Below are 12559 nucleotides of genomic sequence, written 5' to 3'. Positions count from 1 at the left end.
TGAATTTTTCATTAAAAATTAACTTTATTAATAACTAATAATTTTTAATATATTATTAATAATTATAGATTAATTATAATTTAATTCTTATATAAATAAAATGTTAATATTTTAATGTTAAATTAATTATTAATAATTTATACTCTTTATATATATATATTATAAATATTATTAATATATAAAATATTTATTAATATAGAAATTCTCGAAATTCACCGTCGTTTTTATATACTGATTTACTTTATATATTCTTTCTCTTTTTTTCGGGAGTACTATTATATATCCCTTAAGATACCAATATTAAATCGGTTTTTATATATTTAAAAATGTTTATTTTAACTATTTAATTAAAATTAGCACCTAGAATATTACTAATGGTACTATCCAATGTAAGATATATTTCGCCCTTATATATAAATAATTATATATTAATAAGTAATTATTAATTATTAAATATTATAGATATATATAAATAAATTCTTTAATTAAAAAGGCATAGGGTCCAAGAGAAAAACCCTATTAAAAGACAAAATTTAAATTAATACTGCTAATAAAGTATCGATTTTAGGCCATTTTTTTTTGCCCAAATTTTGACCCAAAAAATGCAAAAAATTGCAAAATTTTGCATTTTTTTCGTTTTTTTTTGAAATTTTTCAAAAAATTTGATCTTTAAAATTGACATTATTGTCTAAAAAACAATTATAACACTTGGATATAAAAACCGATGTATGAGGAAATTCCTATTAGGGCGCCTGAAGAAAGGGTCATTTTGATGAGATGAAACATGTGCAACCCACCCCTAGTTCCATCCCCGAAATTTTTGAAAAAAATGCCAAATTTCGTGAAATTTGATGAAATTTGGAAAAAATCTTCGGATTACAAAATTTTACAGGGATCGATTATTTTTTATGTGAAAAAAGGATTTATCATAAAATCTCTTTTTCCAAACTATTTTGTTAGAAAAATCAACTTTTAGAAAAAATTCTTCTTCTAGTCTAACAGAAAATTCATTTTATAGAAAATTTAAACCTTTTCTGTGAAAATAAAATTGAAAGAATAATTTTTAATTACAAAATTTTTTGATTTTTAAATATAAATCCATTTATTCAAATTTTTGTAAATTGAATTCTATTGATCCCCCCCCCATAGAATTCTTATACAAATTTATTAATAAGGTGATATTTAAAAATTTTAAAAATTTAAAAGTCAGTTTCTTAGTTATTCAAAATCAAAAACTAATAATTTTAAAAACTTAAACGTTGATTGTTGGACTTAGCCTCAGGATTGGTTTAGAATATTGAAATTGATCCTGAAGTAGGACGACCAAAATCAACTCAAATTTATCGGATTTGGTGTTGATTGTTGGACTTAGCCTCAGGATTGGTTTAGAATGTTGAAATTGATCCTGAAGTAGGGCACCAAAATCAACTCAAATTTATCGGGTTTGGTGTTGATTGTTGGACTTAACCTCAGGATTGGTTTAGAATATTGAAATTGATCCTGAAATAGGACGACCAAAATCAACTCAAATTTATCGGATTTGGTGCTGATTGTTGGACTTAGCCTCAGGATTAGTTTAGAATGTTGAAATTGATCCTGAAGTAGGACACCAAAATCAACTCAAATTTATCGGATTTGGTGTTGATTGTTGGACTTAGCCTCAGGGTTAGTTTAGAATGTTGAAATTGATCCTGAAGAAGGACGACCAAAATCAACTCAAATTTATCGGATTTGGTGTTGATTGTTGGACTTAGCCTCAGGATTGGTTTAGAATGTTGAAATTGATCCTGAAGTAGGGCACCAAAATCAACTCAAATTTATCGGATTTGGTGTTGATTGTTGGACTTAGCCTCAGGATTGGTTTAGAATGTTGAAATTGATCCTGAAGTAGGACGACCAAAATCAACTCAAATTTATCGGGTTTGGTGTTGATTGTTGGACTTAGCTTCAGGATTGGTTTAGAATGTTGAAATTGATCCTGAAGTAGGGCACCAAAATCAACTCAAATTTATCGGATTTGGTGCTGATTGTTGGGCTTAGCCTCAGGATTGGTTTAGAATGTTGAAATTGATCCTGAAGTAGGGCACCAAAATCAACTCAAATTTATCGGATTTGGTGCTGATTGTTGGACTTAGCCTCAGGGTTAGTTTAGAATGTTGAAATTGATCCTGAAGTAGGGCACCAAAATCAACTCAAATTTATCGGGTTTGGTGTTGATTGTTGGGCTTAGCCTCAGGATTGGTTTAGAATGTTGAAATTGATCCTGAAGTAGGGCACCAAAATCAACTCAAATTTATCGGATTTGGTGTTGATTGTTGGACTTAGCCTCAGGATTGGTTTAGAATATTGAAATTGATCCTGAAGTAGGGCACCAAAATCAACTCAAATTTATCGGATTTGGTGTTGATTGTTGGACTTAGCCTCAGGATTGGTTTAGAATGTTGAAATTGATCCTGAAGTAGGACGACCAAAATCAACTCAAATTTATCGGATTTGGTGTTGATTGTTGGACTTAGCCTCAGGATTGGTTTAGAATATTGGAATTGATCCTGAAATAGGACGACCAAAATCAACTCAAATTTATCGGATTTGATGTTGATTGTTGGGCTTAGTCTCAGGATTGGTTTAGAATGTTGAAATTGATCCTGAAGTAGGGCACCAAAATCAACTCAAATTTATCGGATTTGGTGCTGATTGTTGGGCTTAGCCTCAGGATTGGTTTAGAATGTTGAAATTGATCCTGAAGTAGGGCACCAAAATCAACTCAAATTTATCGGATTTGGTGCTGATTGTTGGACTTAGCCTCAGGATTAGTTTAGAATGTTGAAATTGATCCTGAAGTAGGGCACCAAAATCAACTCAAATTTATCGGATTTGGTGTTGATTGTTGGGCTTAGCCTCAGGATTGGTTTAGAATATTGAAATTGATCCTGAAGTAGGGCACCAAAATCAACTCAAATTTATCGGGTTTGGTGTTGATTGTTGGACTTAACCTCAGGATTGGTTTAGAATGTTGAAATTGATCCTTAAGTAGGGCACCAAAATCAACTCAAATTTATCGGATTTGGTATTGATTGTTGGGCTTAGTCTCAGGATTGGTTTAGAATGTTGAAATTGATCCTGAAGTAGGGCACCAAAATCAACTCAAATTTATCGGATTTGGTGCTGATTGTTGGACTTAGCCTCAGGATTAGTTTAGAATGTTGAAATTGATCCTGAAGTAGGACACCAAAATCAACTCAAATTTATCGGATTTGGTATTGATTGTTGGGCTTAGTCTCAGGATTGGTTTAGAATATTGGAATTGATCCTGAAGTAGGACGACCAAAATCAACTCAAATTTATCGGATTTGGTGTTGATTGTTGGACTTAGCCTCAGGATTAGTTTAGAATGTTGAAATTGATCCTGAAGTAGGGCACCAAAATCAACTCAAATTTATCGAATATATTTATATAAATAATCCTATTTTATAGGATTTTTTACTTTGTGAATTAATTTTTGTACACTTAAATTAATGAAAATTTAATAGTTTTTATTTAAGGTTAAAATATTAAATTTTAAATTTAACTTAATAAGTTAAATTTTTAATTGTTAATTTTTTTTTGTAATTATATTCAATAAAATTAAATTATTTCTTAGAGTTTCAAAAACTCTTGTACATCTTATACTAGAATATAAAGATAAGCTAAAGAAGCTGATGGGTTCATACCCCATTTATAAAGGTATACCCCTTTTCTTTATAATTAAAACTATAAAATTAATATTTTTAATTTTAATAATAAGAGGAACTCTTATTTCTATTTCTGCTTATTCATGAATTAATATCTGGATTGGTTTAGAATTAAACCTCTTAGCTTTTATTCCTATTATAAATTTAGATAATTTTAAGTATTCTTCTGAATCCTCCTTGAAATATTTTTTAGTTCAAGTTTCTGCATCAATTCTAGTTTTATTTTCTTTTTTAAATTCATTTATTTTAATCAATTCTATCGAGCAATTAATACCTACTTCTATATTTTTGTTTAACAGAGCTATCCTTATAAAAATAGGAGCAGCCCCTTTTCACTTTTGATACCCAGAAGTCCTAGAAGGACTAAGATAAGCTAATGCATTATTATTAATAACTTGACAAAAAATTGCCCCAATAATTTTAATTATATATAATTTTAAATTAAACCTATTCTTTATTTTGATTATTTTGATATGTATAACCTTAGGGAGTGTAAAAACATGGAACCAAACCAGATTAAAAAAAATTCTTGCCTTATCTTCCATTAACCATATTGGTTGAATATTAAGAATAATAATATTAAATCAATCCTTATGAATATTATACTTTTTAATTTATACTTTTATTTCTTTAAATATAATCTTAATTTTTAATAAATATAAAATCTTTAACATTAAAGATCTTATAAATAATATGAATTACAATAAAACTTTAAAATTCTATTTTTTTTTAAATTTCTTTTCTCTAGGAGGAATCCCCCCCTTTTTAGGATTTTTTCCTAAGTGACTAATTCTAAAAACTTTAATTGAAAATCACTTTTATTTTCTATCTTTTATAATAATTTTTATTACTTTAATTTGTATATATATTTATATACGCTTAATACTTCAATCTTTAATAATAAAATTAAATGAAAATAAAAAATTCAATTATATTTACTCTTACTATGTAATTTTTTCAAATTGAGTGAATATTTACGGATTAATCATTTTTACTGTAATTTTTAGAATTTATTAAGGATTTAAGTTAAATAAACTAGTAACCTTCAAAGTTAAAAATAGAATTTTTCTAAGCCTTAGAATAATATTCCCCTATAAATTTGCAATTTATAATCATAATTGAATATAAGGCTTAATAAAGGAGAAAACTCATAATTAAATTTACAATTTAACGCTTTAATTCAGCCACTTTATCGAATAAATGATTATTTTCTACTAATCATAAAGATATTGGAACATTATACTTTTTATTTGGAATATGGGCAGGAATAGTAGGAACATCGTTAAGTATTTTAATTCGGTTAGAATTAGGAACTAGAGGAAGATTAATTGGAAACGACCAAATTTATAATATAATTGTTACAGCTCATGCTTTCATTATAATTTTCTTTATAGTAATACCTATTATAATTGGGGGTTTTGGAAATTGATTAGTTCCTTTAATAATTGGAGCTCCTGATATAGCATTTCCACGATTAAATAACATAAGATTTTGACTTTTACCCCCTGCTTTAACTCTTTTAATTTTAAGAACAATCGTAGAAATAGGGGCAGGAACAGAATGAACTGTTTACCCTCCTCTTTCTTCTAATTTAACACATAACGGGCCTTCAGTAGATTTAGTGATTTTTAGTTTACATTTAGCAGGAATTTCCTCAATTTTAGGTGCAGTAAATTTCATTTCAACTATTATAAATATACGTCCATTTGGTATAATACTTGATAAAACTCCTTTATTTGTATGATCTGTTCTTATTACAGCAATTCTTTTATTACTATCACTACCAGTTCTTGCAGGAGCAATTACTATACTATTAACTGACCGAAACTTAAATTCTTCTTTTTTTGATCCAACCGGTGGGGGAGACCCAATTTTATACCAACATTTATTTTGATTTTTTGGCCATCCTGAAGTTTATATTTTAATTCTCCCAGGATTTGGTATAATTTCCCATATTATTACACAAGAAAGAGGGAAAAAAATTGCCTTTGGTTCTTTAGGAATAATTTATGCTATATTAGCTATTGGACTTCTAGGATTTGTAGTATGAGCTCATCACATATTTACAGTGGGAATAGATGTTGATACTCGAGCTTATTTTACTTCAGCTACTATAATTATTGCAGTACCCACTGGAATTAAAATTTTTTCTTGATTAGCAACTTTACATGGAATACAATTTTACTATACACCTTCAATTTTATGAACCCTGGGATTTTTATTTTTATTTACAATTGGTGGATTAACAGGAGTAATTTTAGCTAACTCTTCTATAGATATTATTTTACATGATACCTATTATGTTGTAGCTCATTTCCATTACGTTTTATCTATAGGAGCTGTATTTGCCATTATAGCAGGATTTATCCATTGATTCCCTTTAATTACAGGATTCAATCTTAACAATAAATTATTACAAATCCAATTTTTAATTATATTTATTGGGGTAAACTTAACATTTTTTCCTCAACACTTCTTAGGACTAAGAGGAATACCTCGACGATACTCTGATTATCCTGATGCTTATTACAAATGAAATAAAATTTCTTCTATTGGATCTATAATTTCCTCTCTTAGAATAATCTTTATAATCTTAATTATTTGAGAAAGATTTTATTCAATACGTTTAAGAAAGTTTAATTCTAATGTACCCTCTTTAATTGAATGACTCCAACTTTCTCCCCCTAATGAACATTCTTATTCAGAAGTACCAATCTTAGCTCAAAAATTCTAATATGGCAGATTAGTGCATTGGATTTAAACCCCAATTATAAAGATTTACCTTTTTTTAGAAATAGCGACTTGAAAATCATATATATTTTTAGACAGAGCTTCATATTTACTGGAACAATTAAGATTTTTTCATGATCACGCCCTTTTGATCTTAATAATAATCACTTGTATTGTAACATATACCATAATGAGACTAACATTAAATAATTATAACCATCGTTTTATATTAGAAGGACACAATATTGAAACAATTTGAACTATCATACCAGCATTAACTTTAATTTTTATTGCTTTTCCTTCTTTAAAATTAATTTACTTAATTGATGAAATCCGTAACCCTTTAGTTACTATTAAAACTATTGGTCATCAATGATATTGAACCTATGAATATATATATATATAATCTGTATCCCATTTGATACCTTTCGGTGTATGGGTTTCATTATCTACATTTTCCAACTTAACAATAACTTAAGAATAATTCTAATTTGATTCAATGAATTTCTTCCATTCTGTCCTATTTGATGTCATCATCTCAGCTTCCCTGACGCTTTTCCCTCTTTTCTTTATTTCCTCCTCTACCATATCCTCCCATGTTTGTTGCGGTCTCCCCCTTTTTGCCTTTTTCTCGACTTTTGCCTCCCATATTTGTTTGATTGGTCTCTCCTCCTCCATACGATGTAAGTGTCCCCACCATCCCAACTGCCTCTCACCCACAAACCTTTCCAATGATTTTATCCCCAATTCACCTCTTATGTCGTCATTTCTCCTTCTGTCCATCCTTGTAACCCCCTTCACTCCTCTCAAAAATTTCATTTCTACTGCCTGTAGTTTACTCCTCATTCTCCTTGTTGTGTTCCAAGTTTCACATCCATACGACAGAACAGGTCTGAATATCGACTTAAACACGGTCATTTTAGTTTTCTCTTCGACTTCAGTTCTTCTTAGGAATTTCCTATTGACTGTGTGATATAATCTGCCGGCTTTTTCAATTCTCTCGTTAATCTCCTTTTCTTGGCTTCCCGTATTTTCTATGTTCACTCCTAAATATCTGAAACATTTCACCTTTTCAACTTCCTCTCCCTCAATTTCCAATCTCCAATCATCCTCCCGTTCATCGTTCACTTCCATCACTTTTGTCTTTCTTCTATTTATTTCCATCCCATATTTTCTCAGTATTCCATTCCATATATCCAAATTTCCCTGTATACTCCTCCTTGTTCCCGCCATCAATACGATGTCATCCGCAAAGGCACATTCTGATATTACAACTCTTCTTAAGTTCTTAAAACCAATTGTAAGCTTCTCTGTTCTCTCCTTTGCTTCTCTGATTATCTCATCCAAAAACAGTATAAACAATGTCGGACTCAGCACTCCACCCTGCCTCAGTCCCTCCTTTGTCTCAAATAACTCCGACTTCATATTTCTGACAATAACACAGTTCAAGCTTTCACAATAAACACTTTTAATAGACTCCACCAAATTTCTGTTTATCCCTCTTGTTTTCAATATATCCCACATTTTCGATCTACTAACCCTGTCAAAAGCTTTCACCAGATCTATAAATACAAAATAAGCCTTTCTTCCACTTCTTTTCATCTTATGAATGGTCTGTTTCAGAGTGAAAATGTGGTCTTGTACACTTCTCCCTCTCATAAACCCACTCTGAGCTTTATCTAGTGTGTCCTCTGTGCTTATTTTTAGTCTACTCTCCAATATCGCTTCGTATACTTTGAGAGCTGTACATAGCAAGTTTATACCTCTATAATTATCACATTTCTTTCTGTCCCCATTCTTGTAAGCTGGTACTATCATCGCCATTTTCCAATCTTGTGGTATTTCTTTCGAATTCCATGCTTTCTGACATATTTCCCTGAATACATTTATACCTTTTTCTCCCATGTTCTTCATCATTTCCGGTGTAATTCTATCGTATCCTGCAGCTTTTCCATTCTTGACTCTTCTGAGAGCTACCTTAACCTCTTCAATGCTTATCAAGTCTTCCCCGTCGTCCTCCCATCGCTTATCTTTTTTTTGTGTATCTTCTTTTTTGACTTCATTTCCCTTCAGTAATTCAATGAAGTGTTCCTTCCATCTTTCCATTATTTCCTTCTCTCCCACAAGCAATCTGTTTCCTTTACACTTGATCGATGTATTGTCAATCTTCTCCCCCTTCCTCATATTTTTCATGACTCTGTAAAAAAGCTTTCTATTTTCCGTGTAATTTTTCTCCATTCTCTCTCCAAAATCTCTCCATGTTTTCTCCTTTTCTTCCAATGTTACTTGCTTAACTCTCTTCCTTTGTTCTTTATATTTCCGATAATTACATGCATTTCTATTCTTTAGATATTCCTTCCACAATATTTTCTTCATTTTAATTTGTCTCTTCAAGTTGTCACTCCACCAGGCTGTTCCCCTTCTGTTTCTCCCAATTTTAACACTACCACACACTCTTTTTGCTGATTCCATTAGTATATTCTTGAACCTTCCCCATACTTCCTCCACTCCCTCCTCAACTCCTATTTCCACCCTAGTCATATTCTCTTCTACATCTTTCCTGTACTCTTCTGCTACACTCATTTCTCTCAGTTTATAGCTTTTTATATTTTCATATCCTTCATTAAGTTGCCTATGTTCGACCTTCTCTTTTCCTTCACTCATTATCTTTGCTACAAGCATATAATGGTCACTTCCTATTTCCGCTCCCCTGTGCACTCTTACATCTGCGATGTCCCTTCTATTATCTCTTTCTACTAAGAAGTAATCTATTATTGATCTATCGTCAACGTTATGTCCATGCCTTGTGTACCTATGTACATCTTTATGCTCAAAGAATGTATTCGAAACTATCATATTATTCATCCTGCAGTACTCTATAAGTCTTTCTCCGTTGTTCGTTTTCTTTGTTTCTCCATATTTACCGACGATCCCATCTCTTCCTCCTCCTATTCCAACCCTGCTATTAAAATCTCCACACACCACGATTTTTCCCCTGCATTCCTCTGTTACCATGTTCAATTCTTCCCAAAATTTGTTCTTATCCTCCACCTTTGCGTCTTCATTTGGTCCATATGCTACTATTATGTTCCACAACTCGGATTTTTCTCTCCTCAGACGTACCTTCAATAGTCTCTCCGAATATACCTGCCAGTGTTCCACATATTTTCTCCAATTCTTGTCAATTATGCATCCCACGCCTGCCGCTCCATGTTGTTCATATTTCACTCCTCCGTAAATCATTAAATGATCACCCCTCATCACTTGCTCTCCTATTCCTTTCTTCTTTGTTTCTGTCACCGTTAATATTTTTATCTGATACCTCTCCAATTCCTGTATTAGCTCGTCCTCTCTGCCTTTTATACCTCTCACATTCCAGGTTGCCAACTTCCAGTTATCTCTCCCTTTTTTCTCTTTTACTTCTCTAGTTTCCCTACTCATTTCTTCCATTTGTGTTTTCCTATACTCATATTCCTTTCCTCGCTTTGTCTCCAACTTAATAATCAGCCGTCCTTTATCTATCCCTATTGGTTTTTTGAACTCTGACCCAGGTCAGATTTCTTCAGAACTTCTTGTTCCTTTACACCTTGTTCTCTTTCATCCCATACAAAAACCTTCTCTTCTATGAACAATTTTCTGTATCCAACCCTCACATTCTTCCCTCTTTTCTTCTCCTCCTTGCTTATTTCCACAATCTGATTTTGTATCTTCCTCTCCTTCGCTGTCAGATCGTTATCAATAAAGATATCTTTTCCCTTTAACATTTGTTTCTTTCTCATTATATTCTGTTTCTGTTCCCAGCTTTCAACTTCAGCAACTATCATTTCATTTTCCTTTCCTCGATTTATTTTGTATGCCTTAGCTATGTTTACCTTTATCTTCAGCTCCTCATTGATGAATTTTTCGATCTTTTCCCTTTCATTTCCATCACTTGTTTTTAATTTCTTCACAACTATATTATTCTTCCTTTTCTGTCTTTCTTCTCGGTCTACTTTATCCTCCAAATTCCTTATTCTACTTTCTAGTTCTCTCTTTTCATTTTCCCACTGACTTTCCCTAACCTGCATTTCCTTCCTCAATTTATTCATCTCTAATTTTACTTCCTCCGTATTTCTTCGCATCTCCAATTTCATCTGCTCCATCATATTCTCAAACATTGCCTTCAAACTCTCGACTTCCATATCTTTTCCCTTATTTTTGATGTTGGGTGACCTTATTACCTTTTTTGACTTTGCGAAAATATCTTCCTCTTCTTCTTCACTTCTACTTCTTTTGAAATCGCCCTTGTTCATTAGAGATGTCGAGTTACAACACTCTCTTCAGAATTCACAAATCTCGTTCCGCTACCTCTGTGCGTCGAGAGCACGGTTGCGCCGCCGCCGGTCCCCTACTCGATTCAGGTCCCGACCCGATACTCTCGCTAGCGCTTCAGTTGCAGAAAACCTATGATTTCAATCTCTGTTATTGCTTAGTTTATTTTAACCTCAATCTTTTAAGTCTATATTTTCCTTCTTTATATTCTTACTATGAAATATCTCATCAACTGCCTTTATCACCACCTGAGAATTCCACCTTTCTCTCACTTCTCCACACAAGTCTTTTCAAATTCACTCACTTTTCCACTAATTATCGCTTTCTTGACACGACCGTACTTATCGGTTTGGCGCCTAAGAAATTAACCTATGAATATACAGATTTTAAAAATCTTGAATTTGATTCATATTTAATTAATAATAATCAACTTTTTAATTTTCGATTACTAGAAGTTGATAATCGAACTATTTTACCATATCTTTCTCATATTCGAATTCTAACTTCATCTTCTGACGTAATTCATTCTTGAACAGTTCCTTCAACAGGAGTAAAAGTTGATGACTCCCCAGGGCGATTAAATCAACTTAGATTTAATTTAAATCGAACTGGAATTTTTTTTGGCCAATGTTCAGAAATTTGTGGAGCAAACCATAGATTTATACCTATTTCTATTGAAAGAATTTCTCCCCAAAATTTCATTAAATGGGTAGAAAATTTTTCATTAGATGACTGAAAGATAAGTATTGGTCTCTTAAACCACTTTATAGTAATTAACGACTACTTCTAATGAAAAATTTAGTTAACCTATAACATTAGTTTGTCAAACTAAAATCATTCTTAGAATAATTTTCAATTCCTCAAACTATACCTATAGATTGGTTTTCCTTGTATATTTTTATAACACTTTTATTTATTATTTTAAACATTAAAATATTTTATTCTCATAAAAAATCTCCTTTAAAAAATTTTAAATTATTAAATAAAAAATTTTCTTGAAAATGATAATAAATCTTTTTTCTTCTTTTGATCCTTCATCTTATTTTATATTACCTTTAAATTGACTAAGAATAATTATTAGTTATTTATTTATTCCTTCTATATTCTGACTAATTCCTAATCGATTTAACTTTTTAATTCAAAATATATTAATTACTCTACATAAAGAATTCAAAATCATTACAAAAAAAAATAACACTTTAATATTTATAGTATTGTTTTACTTCATTATAATTAATAACTTAATAGGGTTATTTCCTTACATTTTTACAGCCTCAAGTCATATAATTTTTACTCTATCCCTAGCTTTACCTTTATGGTTAAGATTTATATCAAATAGTTGAATTAGCCACACTTATCACTCATTTGCTCATCTAATGCCCCAAGGAACTCCTACTATTTTAATACCTTTTATAGTATGTATTGAAACAATTAGAAATATTATTCGTCCTGGAACTCTCGCTATTCGTTTATCAGCTAATATAATTGCAGGACACCTTTTATTAACTCTTTTAGGAAATACTGGTCCTATAGTGAATTTGCTTATTTTATTAATTATTATAATTCAGTTTATACTAATTTTATTAGAATCAGCAGTAGCTTCAATTCAATCTTATGTTTTTGCTATCCTTAGAACTCTTTATTCTAGAGAAAATAATTATGATAAAAAATCACTCATTTCATTTAGTAGATTATAGTCCTTGACCAATTTTAGGCGCTTTTAGAGCTATAACTGCTATACTAGGAATAATTAAATGATTCCATCTTTTTAACTCAAATTTATTTAT

General features: G+C 31.0%; 1 pseudogene; it reads left to right on the top strand.

Moving 5' to 3' along the window:
- The first annotated feature begins 4988 nt into the window (after positions 1-4988).
- On the top strand, positions 4989-11569 carry LOC123686630 (annotated as a pseudogene).
- Positions 11570-12559: the final 990 nt, after the last annotated feature.

Source organism: Harmonia axyridis, chromosome X (assembly GCF_914767665.1).
Source record: "Harmonia axyridis chromosome X, icHarAxyr1.1, whole genome shotgun sequence".
NCBI classification, from domain to species: domain Eukaryota; kingdom Metazoa; phylum Arthropoda; class Insecta; order Coleoptera; family Coccinellidae; genus Harmonia; species Harmonia axyridis.
This window is presented reverse-complemented; position numbering and strand designations above follow the sequence as displayed.